Source organism: Lepisma saccharinum, chromosome 28, assembly GCF_977018435.1.
Source record: "Lepisma saccharinum chromosome 28, izLepSacc3.1, whole genome shotgun sequence".
In the NCBI taxonomy this organism is placed as follows: Eukaryota; Metazoa; Arthropoda; class Insecta; order Zygentoma; family Lepismatidae; genus Lepisma; species Lepisma saccharinum.
The window spans coordinates 21,902,796-21,919,028 of record NC_139256.1 but is presented as its reverse complement, the minus strand read 5'-3'; the positions used below and the strand labels follow the sequence as shown (position 1 = coordinate 21,919,028).

General features: G+C 38.7%; 1 long non-coding RNA gene across 1 annotated transcript; it reads left to right on the top strand.

The window, feature by feature from the left end:
• Window positions 1-6,356: 6,356 nt before the first annotated feature.
• On the top strand, window positions 6,357-15,673 carry LOC145980732 (uncharacterized). Its single transcript, XR_014440876.1, has 3 exons — window positions 6,357-6,408; window positions 8,386-8,693; window positions 15,549-15,673. It is a non-coding gene; the product is annotated as an uncharacterized LOC145980732 (long non-coding RNA).
• Window positions 15,674-16,233: the final 560 nt, after the last annotated feature.

Below are 16,233 nucleotides of genomic sequence, written 5' to 3'. Positions count from 1 at the left end.
TACTGATCCCGCATTACAAGGGTGGAGTTATTTCTTAGCTTCCAAAACCCACATTCGCTCACTTTTCCTGAAGGATCCAGATATCAACAGAATCCAAACCAGAATACGGCAATTCCCTGCCGGTGACTGGATAGATATTAAGGAGCTTGCACTAAACATTCATCCCCAAATGCTAACTATGTTAATTTCCGCTTGTCAGAATAGGAAGATTCATCCTGCTCTGTTACCATTTCACATTCTGTTACAACATATTCAAGCTCTCACCAGTAAATTACGGAATTATAACTATACTCTAGCCATACCTTCTGATAACCTCGGACAGTATTACAACACACCTATACTCGAATGCACTATTGGGCCCACATATGCCCTCATTGCATTGAAAATACCGCTAATCCAACGACGTTCCAGAATTAGGATATTTGATCTAAAACCCCTGCCCTTCCAGCATAACGATCAAATATGTCAAGTGCAAATAGTAAAGGATACAGTTATTTTCGATGAAATCGATCAAACCTATTTCGATCATTTATGTACCTTAACCACAGACACGTTATGCTTCATCTCTCCGATTAGGAATGTAGTTACTACAGAACACCAATGTGTTAGATCAATTATTAGCGAGAATGTACCTTCTGTCGTACGAAACTGTCCCCTACACTGTCACACTGACTCGATGGTTAATCTACCTGTATTACTAAATGTTTCCACTTATTTAGTACTCTCACCAATGGATGAAGAGATCAACGTGAAATGTGAAAGCATCTTATTTAGCTTCAAGAGGAACTCTCCCTATGGCACATTAGTTGTACAACTTGGTTGTCAATGTACACTCTGCGTCTTTTCTAGGTGTTATCAAGCACAATTTCCTTGCATTTTACCCAATCAGTCAAGAGCACAAATCTCTAATTTTATTCCTATCCACTGGATAAATTATCAATCCACAAACATCACTAACTATGAATGTACAACCGAATTAATTGACAAACCTGCATGCACCATGGTCAGTCATCAGACACAACACTTGAATGGAGACCCAATATCACTAGTTCCTACTCATGCCTGGTTGAGCATTATGACTGGTATAGTCTTCCTTATCATAGCATGGATCCTATACAAGGTCCATTGCAGAAAATCGAAGCCATTGAAACCCACCTCTGTTCCGGTGGGCATGAAAACAAATACCATGAGAGCTCCATCTTATGAAGCACCGAAATGTCCCATTTATGAAAGTATTCTAGAATAAACTTCACTTACTAATGACACATAAGTTTCAGAGTATGGACATCTTTATTCCCCAAGATGACCAGGGCCCGGGACAAGTCATCCCTGAGAGGACTTCCTTGACTCTACAAGAATCTTCAACTTGATGGACTCAACTACGGAGCACCACATTCTCCCCTTCGGCTGAGAACATCAACTATGACCTGCGCACTGCATCCAAGAGACCTTCGCGCTAGAACTACCATAAGTGAAGTGTAAAGTGATACCTATCTAAAAGACATTACTAGCCAGACAAAAGGCCAATATATTATTGTAATTATATCAAATATAGCTAGTACTTCAAAGGCCATGTCCATGATATCCATATATATATATATATTTTCAATTTTAATTTTAGCTTTGACCGCCACATACATTATATACAGGGCATGTCAATACTTAGCTTAGATGGGGGCCATCTAAGATAAGGAGGGGCGTTATGTAACGTACAGCTCATTGTGCTGCATAAAAGGGCGTTGCCTCTAAGGAAGTGAAAAATAAAAACAGAACTCAAGCAGGAAGAAAGGACTTACGTCACATACACTTGTCTCATCCTTGACGCGTGTGATAAAGACAAGGCCCTTCCTCCCCCCCTTCTTCTTAGTCAAGGGCAAGGTTACCGTAAAGGCGACCAACAGGAAGTTGAGGTGGTTTAGTAAAAATAAACAAGGCCAAGACCTTGGCCCTGACAACAGGCCTCAAGGCCTCCTAACCACAAGAAAACCTCCGTCAGGGTCAGAAAGGCCAAATGGACAGATTACGAAAATAGCCACAAGGTTGGGAGCACTAAGAGCTGGGTTGAGGACGAAGACAAGGTCGTATTGTGAATATATACTTCTTGCAAAACGAGGTTCTGGGTCTGTGTCCTGCCGACTTGTGTGACGACGAGAGGCCGCCCTGCCTGACGCCGCTGCTATCTTGGAGGGTAAGACCCATTTTTACTAAGTGGTCTTTCCACTTAGAACTTGCCTATTAGCTATAATCAGGATATGGCCATGAAGCTAGCAATCAGTACTTAGGTACTATAGTGTAGGTCTAAGATAATAAACATATGTCATGACACGAAACAATGCCTTTTAGTTGAAGAGTTAGTGTTAAGTTCTTAGTTATTAGGAACCCCACGCAATAGCGTTACACTATTCTGTTAATATAGTTAAGAATTGATAATGAAGATCTCACACCTTTCAAATGATTAAACTAAATTAACTACAACATATTTGATCATCAGATTGATTATACTCTTCCTGGATGGTGTAATAGTTAAAACGCTTGCTTCGTGCTAATTTTCCAGGGTTATGAGTGGTCCTTCATCAATTTCATTGTATCATCCCTTAGAAGACACATAGTTTGGTGTATCCCGGTGAACTTCAAACTATTTCAACCGTTCGAGAAATGTCAATTATGCCACAGGGAGTGATGTGCGTCTACACGTAGACTATGTTATACACTTAGATTACGTAATCTATGTAAACAACATGGCGAAAGGTGATAACTTAGCAAAGGGCGCCACTTTTTGCTTCACGACTGCCATCTGTTGTTATTTTTTTACATACTATTTAACCTCTTCCATAGTTGATAATAGAAGAGAAGAGAAATTTTGTTGTAAATGGGATTCTTTTCATTTCGTTAGGAACCAATGTAGTTGAAAATGTCACTTTCCTTTCATGAAACCCTTGAAAATTAATTTTAATGCACTTTAGATTGTCTACGTAGTCTATGTAAACTACAACCCAATGTAATCTACGCGTAGATTACGTGTAGACAACGCATGTAGACGTAAACTTATAGTCTACGGCACATCACTGATGTATGCCCAATGCGACACAGATATGCGTCTTTCAAGAGTCACACAGAGACAGACCCATCTAGTGGCACTCCTTCAAAGTGAAAGTCCAAGAAGAAAAAGATATTAATAAATAACATGTGCGCCTAGCCCAGAAAGATGTTAACACGTGTAATGGCAAATTATGAGAGTTAACAAGACACAGAATACACTCCCTCTCCCTATATAACGGGACGCCTATGCAATAAAGCTCCGACTTTATGCTCTCAAAACATGGGGGAACATTTTGAGGCCAAGACCATATATTATTATAGCAGACCAATCCTTTGAAACGTACAACTTCCTCATTTTTGCATCGCCTAATCTTATTCTTGAATACCATGGATTACGTTAAGGGTCTATATAATATATTACTAGTGAATGCAGGCAATATTCGTAGTAACAGAACGTGAGCCCATTGAAAATAAATCGTGTTTATATCTTGATGACGTAAGAAAGATACATAAAATGAGGATCCCATCACCCATAAATTCTAATGTGTTCTATTGGGTTAAGCTGCAGGACCGAAAACTTTTTTCTCGCACAATTTAAATTCTGTACAAGTTGGGTATTGTTTAATTTCAACACGGAACTTTGACTCTATTTAAACTGATCCGGAAAAACAATTCCTGGACAACATTTAAATTGATTCGGTGAAAAAGGTTCCTGGACCGAATTTAAATTCAGCCAGAAAAAAGTTCTTGGACCGAATTTAAATTCAGCCGGAAAAAGTTCCTGGACCGAATTTAATTCACCCGGAAAAAAACGTTCCAGGACCGTAAAAGAGGTTCCTGGAACGAATTGAAATACTTTAGAGATAAAAAGTTTCTTTACGGTCCAGAACCCATTTACGCTTCTGATATTCTCTCCTGGACCGGAATTGAATTTATTTAAATTCCTGGACCATTAACAACCCTGATGATAGTTACAGAAGAAGAAGAAATAGTAACGAAGTTTATAATCTGTGTTTGCCTCTAGCACGTTCAGCTCTTCTCGGACGTTACAAAATTTCAAGTAATTTTCAAGTGTCGTAAAGTAACTGTAGAAGTAACTATTGCAAAAAGTAACTCCATTACAGTTGCAGCTACTTTTAAAGTTGCTATACCCTGTCCCATTTAACTGTGGAGCAAAGCGGCGCATAGCGTCAGCGAAGCGAGGGAAATTGAGTAGCCAGTGCGAAGCGGTACACGCTGCTGGTAACTCAGTCGCTTTCCCCCACTCCACGCAATTCCGTTCCTCTCGCGTGTTCATTGGTGGAACCGTCTCCGTTACAACTTGCGCAGAGACTTGATTTCGTTTGCCTGCTCTACAGTTAGCTGGGACAGAGTATAGTTTCAGTCAGAATTCCTCTTAGAAGTAACCGTTATTTGCAACTTGCGTTAGAAGTAACTACTTACTTCCAAACACTGTTAGGTTTTGAAAATAACTTGTTTATAAAATATTTGCAACATTTTAACAAGTCGATTAGTAAATATATAAATATACTTTTAAATATATATTTAAAAAATCAGATGTATTTCAGTGCATATTGAATATTGATGGACTTAGACGATGTAATGGAAGCTACAGTTCTTGAACCCCTTCTTTGTGTTAATTAATGTGTTTACTATTCTGTGAGTTTGCTATCTTTCATTACCATGTGGCTCTTCAGTTCTAATGAGGATTATTCATTACCTAAATGCTAGGCCCCTATCAGGGGTCGAACAGTGGTCCCTGAAGAGTATTTCGTTAATATACACGAGTACCCATAAACCCTAAATCTGTAACACCTAGCTGACATTTGTTTGCTAAGAAGAAGAAATCCTTGTTCATGGCCATGGCCAAAATTTTTGTTGGGGGTGGGGGGAGACAAGCCATTGATAACAATATTATTAGTTTTTATTATTGTTGTTTTTATATACTTGAGGAGACTTTTGTACGCGATTCACCACATACATGAAAATCCAGCACAACTACATTCCTTTTACATTTCAAACTTTCAGTGTACTGAAATGCATAGTTAATTAATTTTATATATTTTGACACTTGATATAAAAGTAATTTTTGGAATTTTGAAAAGTGTGGGAACATTTATTCTTATTTTTTTAAAAAATATGATAAAACATAACCTGGTTTTTGTGTTTTGCACCTAACTTTTTCGGTCTAACATAGTTTACTTTCATTCTTTAGTTCGAATACTAACTACACTCTGTCCCGGGGATCTGTGGAGCAAGGCCGCGCAAAACGGTAAAGAAGGGGAAAAAGCGAGTGGACGGAGCGAAGCAGTACACGCTCCTGCCAAACGCTGGTGCCTGCAGTCGCTTCCTCCCTCTCCGCAATCATGTTCCCTCGCACGTGTTCATTGGTCGAGCCACTCATGCGCAGAGAGTTGCTTTCGTTCGCTGGCTTCAAAGATTCCCGAGACACGGTATAACTGAAATGTATATATGTTTTAATAATAAAAGTTGTAAGCTTTATATATTTTGTAACGAAATGAACAATATCAATTTTCTGGGGGGGGGGGTTGATGGACAGCCCCCACCTCCTCAAGCCCATGTTCGTGGTTTGTAGTTGGCTCAGTTTATTATGAGGTGGCCGCGGTGGCTCAGTCGGTAACGCGTCTGACTACCATGCTAAAGGTCCCGCGTTCGATCCCCGGCCGGTTCAAATCCGGGAACTTTTCTAACGTTGGAAGCGGCCCCGGCGCCCACCCAGCGTCGAATAACATGGGTACCTGGGAGAAACCCTGGGGGGTAAAGGCGGTCAGGGGCGTGGTGCTGATCACATCACCCCAACTCACGACCGGATCAAGAAAGTGTGGGTCGTTACCCCCTATACAACTTCATGGCATGGTGCTAAGCACAGGGGAACACTTTACTTTACTTTTTTTCAGTTTATTATGATGAAAACATCACATCAAGACATCACATATTCCTCAGGGCGTTACAATTGAACGACACGTGTGCTTGCATGTCTAAACTGGCTCTCAGTCGAGAAAGAACCGCGAGTATCTTGCCAGAGAACTCGAGACAAGAGAAGAGATAAAAATCTCGCAGGCAAGAAAACCTCTAGAAACACGAAACCACATATTTCGAAAATAACAACCGGGGCAACCTCGCCAAAAATTTCCTTTGACGCAAATGTGACGTAAAACTTGCAAAACTTCGTGTCCATCCTTGACAAAAAGAATGTACCTCGTGTAATTATTCCTGAAATTTGCATTACCTACGTTTTCGAACACGTAAGCTGCATATAAATAAGATGTTGAAGGTCTGCACTGGCTCATAGTAGTACTCTATGATAAGCTATACAGTTGCATTTCCTGAAACACAATGAAGATCTCGGTAAGTGATTAGGATCTAGGTTAAGGATCTAGTGTTACAGATCATTAGTTTCAAGGGAGTTATTTTTATTCATATATCTGAACCGTAATTAGTATAATTATTTTAATGAACAGAATGTCGCACACAGGAAAATAAATGCATAAGTTGAAACAACAAATGCATTAAGCGTGTAGCTCAGACCAAATGTTTAAATGCATCATCGAGAAAGATGTAGAAGGTGCATCAAATTCACACCAGTTGATGCATTAAAATGCATATGATGAACTTTGGCGATATCTTTACAAATGATATAGCATTCTTGGCGCCGAAGAAAATACACTTTTGTTTATCAATCGATGCATTTCTGGCGCTTCAGATAAATTTCATGCATTTGTTTCTTTGTTCATTTTACTTCGCTTTTCTGCCACTTTCGTTAATCGTGAAGGTGAGGATGAGTGATGATATGGTGAAATTGATGAAGAGACACTCACAAAGAACACCTGTGCCCTGTGTTTCAATACTAAATAAACCAATATCAAAAAATGAATTCGTTGAACATATGCTTGTCGTCTTTTCAATAACACCTTTCTACAATTTATTTTTGTTTTAAAGGACAGTATCGAGTAGAGATTTGACGTAAGAAGACCTGTATCGCTCTCTTTTTTAGTTTAACGTCGCTTTTCTAACTCTTGGGTTAATCGCGACGATGAATGATTAATTGATGCATCAATACCTTAATCAAGGTTCGAACCTGGGACTTCTGGCTTGGTAGTGTGATAGGCAATCTATTCCTCAACGGACGCCAGTCTGGTTACTAGTCTACTCTAGTTTGTTCTTTGGTTATTTTACGTCGCTTTTTATGCCACTTTTCGGTAATCGCGACGGCGAGGATGAGTAATAATCAGAGGAAAGTGATAATCACTCCCAAAGAACGCCAATACCCTTGTCGGGATTCGAATCTGGGAACTTCGGTGGGAAGTTTGAAAGTAGACCATTTTACGCAGACAATTCCAGTCTCGTCTCGAACCTATTTCGAATCTCTTTCCAGTTTTTAAGTCCACTTTTGTGTACAGATAGGCTAATTGAGACTGCACCCAGGATTTTTTTCGGGTGGGGCTGGAATTGCACAGATGTTCTTTAGGGAAGTGGCATACATACAATCGTGGGTCATTTTAAGAGAGGTATGCATTTAGAGTCGAATTACTTTCCGAACATCTCCAGCGGACTACGCGAGTCTGTCTAGCGAGCCTAGTGGGCGTGTAGAGCCTGAGCAGGGGCTTAGCGATAGGTTCTGGGTTAAGATGACGTCAGCGGCTCGCTCCGTTGATTGGCTGCTTCGAGAGTTGTGACTCGTTCCGAAGCTTCAAATGCATAACAACCAAAGATGTTATGGAAATAATCTCCCTCTACCACTCTGGTTTTAGCCTACTTCTTCGCTGCTTTTATTTGAAAATGTTGATTTTTTCAAAATTTCGGAGAGGGCTGTAGCCCCTCAGCCCGTTCTTTGCGTACGCCAGTGCATAGACCTACATTTTAAGTGGGATCCCAACCACTATGGTGCTGCCACAGGTATCGAACCCGGGATCCCTTGATTACAATGCGATGCCGTTACCAATACGCCACCGGGGAGGGTCTGTTTCGAGGTTCGAAATCGTAGTTTGCAATGTGTAGAATCAACTTTCCCTTATTTTCTGTTTGACGCCTCGCTTCGATTCTACGAACTCCCAAGGCTAATCAGGACTGAACCTACAGTTTAAAGTGGGATCTGAACCACTGTGCCATGTGGCTCCACCGGGTATGAAGTTATATCACATAGCATTGTCTATAATGGTGTGCCACAAACTCCTGGGACATGCGAGGTGTTTCAAGTTGGTAATTTTAGAATTACCGTGAAAATGTCATGGATAAGATTACATATTACTAATAATACGTACAACTATGCTATAAAATTTGCTTGATTTTATTTACATCAATGTGTAAACAATTATATTTTCGCAGGTTGCACTATTATTTCTTCTACTGATTTGCGTCGCTGCGGACAGACACACAAAGGAGGAAGTGGGCGAATATCCAAAGGACAAAAGAGCAATATATAGATACAGATACCCGCCAAATGCTTATGCGGACCAATCATACAGGCCCAGAGTGATCAAGCGAATTTACAGGGTCGTGCCTCCACAGCCCAGGTATGAGAAACCCTTATACCGGGTAGTTTATCGGAAGTATCGGCCACAAAGGGGGTACCGGAGGAATTACAACCATTATTGAGAGGTGCCGAAAGGTGATATTTTGCTTCATAAGACTGCGTAAGTAACTTTCTAGCAATGTTATGGTCTTTATCCTGGTGTCTATGTTTCCTGCATCGTTTGTGTGTATATCTGGTTGCAGAACGCACAAGGCGCCACATATATCTGTAGTTTAGTGTTTCTGATGCGTCTGATTGAATGAAGACCTTATTTAAATCGTGTTCAATGTGTGCTGTATGTAACTTCTGGCTACTTGACTATTTATCTAGGTTAACCGCGACATTGAGAATGATTTGATAAATTATATGCAAGCATAAATACCATGAAACACCTTACCAATGGTTACAACCTGCGACATTTGATTTCAGACGCACTGTAATACAGAAGGTTTACACCCCTATGCACGAAAACATCACATACTCTTATATTTCCTACCCTCTAAAAATCAGCAAATTGCAATTCTTGTGTCCTTCTCTTTTGTTCCCTTCATGCACTGACTTTCAGTGTTGCCTATATATTCTTTTTCTACCAATTGTCTCGTTGATTTTTTATGTGACTGTGTAGTTGAAATCAGTGGCGGCCGGCGGCAACTATGAATGTTAGTGCCAACGTGATCAAGTAAATATAAAAAAAAAAACTCCGCAATGTCCCCCCGCCCTCCTTGAGGTTGCGCCACTGGCCAAGATGTTTATCCTCGTTTGGTAACGTGGAAAACAACACGCGTTTAAGTAATAACGTACTAATCCGATTCATCTTCACTCACTAACCTATCTTTATACACTACAGGACACTTCCCTAAAAATATAACAATTACAAGAGGAAAGGAAAAACAAATCCTATCACCTCCTCCTCCTCCATGCACACGTATTCTAACTGGATATCGAAAATATCTGTGTTATGAAAAGAAATTGTCGAAATGGCAAAGGAAACTCGCATCATCATAGGATGTTTTACTTTTATATTTTAAAAAAGTCTCTCTTGTTGCATCTATCTATTATCAAAAATGTTCATTTAACTTTGGAAAAATATTAGGTTCGTTTCTCCAAAAGTAGGCAGAAATTACTTCCCCAACGGGTCTTACAAACCAGTCGTATTTAGCAACTATTTTCTGAAGTGGCAACTGTGTCGTGTCAACACTGCGAAAGTTCCCTCGGCAGGCCAAGCGAAGACGGGCACGGTTTCTTATGGGCTAACGCCGCCCCCTGCCACTTTGTTCTCGGCTCATGGTGGGAATGTTCCTCGCGGAGACTTCTTCAACCCTCTACACGTGCGTCAACTTGGTTAGGTCCATGGGTTAGGCCAGCTATTGGGCGGCACGGACTGTTGCCTCGTGAGGGCACGAACGAAACAGCTGGCGATGCAGTGAGGAGGTTGGGGCGGTCGTCACGTCAGCTTGACCGATTGCAAGAGTCGAATCTCCTTGTCTGTAAACTATCAATGTATTCATTTAACTTTACTTGGCGACGTATGCGTATCTTCTGAGGGTAGTGCAAGGGCACGGCGGAGCCACCGCTGGTTGAAGTTATTTAGGAAGAAATACGATCAGCAACTGTGAATATTGCTCAAGAAGCTTTTAACTAACTGGTGTACAAAGTATTTCCTTTTACCGACTGCGAACTGCTGCAACTAGATTTCGGTTGGTCAAAAGATCTTGTCGCACAGTAATGTTTACGTTCTATCAGCAAATCCTGAGACACTGCTGCAATTGTTCTGGACACATGAGAAGCAAGAATAGGTTCAAACTGGTTCAAAATCCAATTTCACAGATATGACGATCACATGAAATTGTAAATATGTACTCTGGAATTAAGAACTGTATATACAATTTAGGCAGAATACTGAGTTGAACTTAGTGAAAATCACTGCTATGCTTATGGCAACATTGCAGCCAGGCCACTGTGCTCTAAGGAGTAGAATTGGCTCAGGCTGGGATGAAGAAGCATGATTTTGAGTCTGCTCGTATAATAGATCCAAAACTTCCTGTTGATTCCAGGTGTTATATTTCTGAAATTGACAGTTCTAAAATTCGTAAGTAGAAAGAAGTACATTTTTAGGACGAAAAACAACTTGTTTACGTCACAGTTTAAAACTATCATTTTCTTTCACCAAGATATTACATGGCATAAAAACTGATTTTCAATACTGAAATATTTTGGTGATTAATAAAAGTAATGATTACAGGTATGCAAGGTATATTAAAATTAGTTTTCCTCTCACTCACAAACTCATCAACGCACAGTCCAAATTCCTTAAGCATCGTCTACGAAGGGATTTTCCAAAATTCAACCTCTAAGTGTGGAAACGGGAGATTAAAATATATTTTAAAATTTGATACGTTTACAGACCAAACCTTTGAACATGGAAACTAGGAAAACTTATAAAATTTCTCAACAGATGGAGTTCTCAATGTGGTTGTTCTAGAGTCCCTGGATGTATGACTTGACGTCATATACGAGTACTCGCGATCCATTCTGCTTATGGAGAGCTGAGACTTACCTACAATATGGCGTCGTCTACCAACAGCTGATTCTAGTGGTGCGAAAAACAATTCTGTAGTTTAATTTATTTAAGAGTTAGAATAATAATTATCACCGCAAATTTAAATGGATTATTTCCTCATCAATTATACGTAAATTTGTGAGTTTCTATGTAATACAAAATTCAATTACATCTTGATGCAAAATATGTTTGTGATGAGCCAGCGCGAAGTACGACATTTAAGAATTTGTTAGCCTAATAGATTGTTAAGGTTGATTACATGAATATCGAACTTGTAATTACTAATTTTCCTTTATTTAGCACGAAAGAATATTGACTGTGATTTGTGTGTCCGTATTATTGTATATACGTTGTCGAAAATTGAATTGTTCGAAGTGTAAAGGACAGTATTTACTTTCTAGTCACAGTACAGGACATTCAGTAACTCTTTCAATATGTTCCAGTTAAAGAGCATTACGTTCACCATGATAAACATGAAGTGAAATAAATATATTGTCCATCAATGGAATGTCCAACTTCTTTCTATGTTAATGGACTCTTTCGCGATTATATTGTGCATAATTTAATACCATTGCACTCAGTGTGAACAATGGACGACGTTATATTCTTTCTTTGCAAACTATTGCTGTCAAAACAGCAAGATATTATGATTATTGCAATGGAATTGATTAACTACATAAAAATGTGTACCTGTTTCAAATTTAACGTGTCTGTAAATGTAAAAGAATCTTTAAGCAAGTTCATAATGTGGAAATTTGCTGCTTAAATACATTGTACCCTTGCACAGTCAGTTAATGTGATTTTCATGTAACATATTTGCTTTATTTTCAACAATGGAAGAACAGGAGAGTGAGATATTATCTCAACTTGTTCTAAATGGAACAAGTACAATGGGAGAATGTAATTATTATAATTATGTACACTTTATACACTTTCACTCTTTGCCTGCACGTGTGTGTGCACGATTTTTTTTTAATACGAAAAAGGTTTTCTTAAGAAAGTAACATATGACCACAGTAACTTTTGAAGCCAAATATTTTCAAGATTTCTCGCAAATTACAATTAATTAAAATTACTCACGGGAAATAGTTTCCCAAAGTTTAAAAGCTTATTTGATACGAATTTCCAGTCTTACGAAAACTTTCCTCACCCTCCTGTGCGTTTTTTTATATATACAATTATCTTGCATACGGAACAGGGACTCGTAAGTTGCTATTGCGCTGTATTTAAATAGCATTTATATATGAACGCTGATGATTCATTACGAATCTAGAGTATGTTTTAAATGTAACTCGAACAATAAATGTAGATTATGCAGAACGGTAAAGATTGTATTTAATTTTTATCAATATTATTTATGTATTTTCTAATGTTATGTAAAATTTGAAATGTTCTTGGAGGTGAAAGCACATTCTGAAATAACAAGAAAATTGATTATGTTAGGAAACTAAATATTAAGCTTTTATAATCCGTTGTGTTAATTATTGTATTGTAAATGAATAACACAGGACTCTAATCCAGTGAGGTAACAGAAGCTGGTGAGACATACACACGCGCTACCGCCGTGGACTTGTAATTAAGAGGTCTCCGGTTCGATACTCGGTGGAGGCACATCGTGATTCGGATCCCACTTTAAACTGTAGGTCCAGTCCCGATTAGCCTATTTGTGCATGAAGTCGACTTAAACCTAAAGTTCATACATGCACACACACACACACACACTTGGCCCAAAATTATTCAACCTATTTATTGACGATATCACACTAATAAATTCAGATTTATCGATTACTCTGTATGCAGATGACTGCCTTCTCGTCCATGTTGGAGATACGTACCAGGATGTAAAGGAGAAAATGGAAAACTCATTCCCCAAAGTATTAACGTGGTACAATATGAACAACCTGAAACTTAACGTTGCAAAGACGAAGGCCATGGTGCTTCACACCGGTAAGGGAATCCCTGCTAACACGATAGATATTACCCTTAATGACGCCAGAGTACCTTTGAGCAATCATTTAAAATATCTCGGAATCATTATCGACCCTCAGCTAAATTTTAATTATCAAATAAATAACTATATTCGTAGAATCTATCACCATATTTACATATTTCGAAAAATTCGTAAATATCTTAATAGAAATCTGACTAGACATTTCTACCTTTCATTTATTCGTCCCGTATTCGAGTATGGTGCTAGTCTTATTTTTGGCGGTAACATAACTCATCTGAAGAAACTTGAAACTATCCAAAACAATTGCTTAAGAATCATACACATGCACCCCCAAGAAATAATTCCCAACAATTGCGCAATATTTATAATATACCTACAGTCACTTCGAGAATACATTACATCTACTTGAATAAGGTATTCCATAGCATACATAACAAATCATCTCCATTGCATCATAGGATTAAGCTCCGCTCAGAGTTCAGCACCCGAAACACCAGATCGTCCTTGTAATCCCCAAACCCAACAAAAGCAGATTTGGGCAGAAGTCTTTCTCGTACTTAGCAGCGGTAACCTGGAATTCACTCCCGACGAAGATCAAACTCAGTACCAGCAAAGCGCAGTTATGTCGTCTTCTACGTTCACATGTCTATAAATTCTAACTCCAGTAATATTATTATTATTATCAGTGCTTACCCCCCCTCTCCTCACCATCCCCACCCACACACATATATTTTAAAATTTTCATCCCTGTGCTTCGAACAGCAATTCCATACACACTCATATCCAAACCCACACACCTTTACACTTTCTTTTCTTCTAAATGTGTATAACTCTCAAACTTTCTTTATTTCATTGCTACTATAGAACACTATATATACTAATGTAAATTCATCACATTTTCCTTAGATGTAGCTTTTGCATATTTTTTTTACTATTTAGGGCATCAAGTCATTATTTGTATTAATTTTGTTCAAAATGAAATGTTGTATGGCTTAATTGTAACCCTATGGAAATAATAAATAATAATAATAATAATAATAACACACACCGCACGCACACACACACAGACAGACAGACAGGTACAGAACATTAGTCCCAGTGGCGGCGATTCGGTTCCGAAACTAGGAGGCAAGGAGACTTAGTTTTCTCTTCGTAGATAAGACAGGGTTGTTAAAGGTACATGAACTGATAAATTCTAATGTGTTCTATTGGGTTCTGTTGCAGGACAGAAACCTTTTTTCTCGCACAATTTCAATTCGGTCCAAGTTGCCTATTGTTTAATTGAAAGAAGGTTACTGAACCTATTTTAATTGATCCAGAAAAAGGTCCCTGGACCATAAATTTAAATTCAGACGGGAAGGAGTTCCTGGACCTAATTTAAATTCAGACGGAAGAAGGTTAATGGTCCTAATTTAAATTCAGACGGAAATATGTTTCTGGACAGAATTTAAATTCATTACATATAAAAAGGTTCTTTACGGTCCAGAACCCATTTACGCTTGCTGATTTTCTCTCCTGGACCGGAATTGAATTCATTTTAATTTCCTGTACCTTTAATAACCCTGAGATAAAGTTTTGCGTAGTGCTGGGGCAAAGGTGTCAAAATGTGGGGGGCAACTGCCCCCCATAATCGCCGCCACTGATTACGCCTATGCCTTATTATCCTATGTGTGAAACATCGAATTTCCAGGTTTTCGTACATGTAACTGCGTGTAATGTGCATCGGAGAGCGAGTAGCTTCTTGTCTTACTTTACAAATTTTTAACTAAAAATGTAGTAGGAATATTTTTTTAATATTTACATATTTATTAAGTTCGTTCCTTCATCTTTGAAATAATACCTGAAATACGGGCATTACATTCAAGACAATTTAAGAAAATGAAGTTTCGTGATGCTCTGCGTTCCATAAGAACCAATGCTATTTGAAGCGCCAACCAAGGATTTTCAGCTACAAAATGTCGGTCGCGAGTACTCGTATATGACGTCAAGTCATACATCCAGGGACTCTAGGTTGTTCTTTCTTCTTCATGTAGTCCTCAAGTTACAAACATTTTATTTGCGGTAAACAAACATATACATGTAATATAACGGGGTCAAAATCGCCGGCGTGTCGCTAAGTACACATATTGCATATTTATGTATTGAATTTTTGGTTATAAAATGCCGTTGGAAATGTTTGGACATACGATTAAGAAACAAGTGAAAGTTGAAGGTTAAACAGTACTGAACTCCATAATCTGCTCGTCTCGTAATGTTGTGGGAATAATTCAATCATCAAAAAGACTCATACGAGCAGGGCATGTTATCTGCATGGGAAACCTAGTGGTGAGGGACCTACCAAGGATGGAAACTGATGGAAAGCTTGTGGAAATATAACTTCAGATTTAGGAAAGTTGGAGAGTTGGTTACTTATAGTCTCTATGTTGAGTTGCAAATAAAACTTATCATTTTCTGTTCTTTTTCAGTTTACCAAGAATTGTCTCTGTATATCCACATGTGAGATGATATCAAGGTGTATACACGCTGCCAAAAATTTGTGATAAATAAACTTTTGCACCACACAATGCTGGTAGTTTTATTTCATTTTAGTTGTTGTTTCTGAATAAAATCAGATAGAGATCATTTATTCAAATTCCTTTTCTTTGGCTTCTTAATTTTTAAATTTTACAATACGCGTGACTAACGATTCATAGTGTATCGTTTTTCTCGTTGAGTGTTCGGTTGGAAGCTATGAATTGTTTGTTTCAAGTGTTGTTTTAAGTCCAGTTTATGCACATATAGGCTAATTGGGACTGGACCTATAGTTTAAAGTGGGATCAGAATCACTATGGGCCTCCACCGGGTTGGAAGCTCGATCAACAAAGTTTACCCAGTATATATGCAACCGCGCAGCACACATTCAGGCTTGCTGTGATTGGTATCTTTGCCACTTTTGGCTAATCGCAACGATAGAGTGCAATGATGAGATGGGTGAAGGGGTAACCACAAACACATATGGAGACAGAGGACTGTACTGGCTGTGAGTCCAGGCGCCTTAGCCTCGTTAGAAGATACATTTTAGTGTTTTCAGAGAAGATCACCACTTAAGCAGTCATTAGACGAAAGCATTTCCTTTAACATTTTTGCTAGCATAAATGCTAGATAAATCCT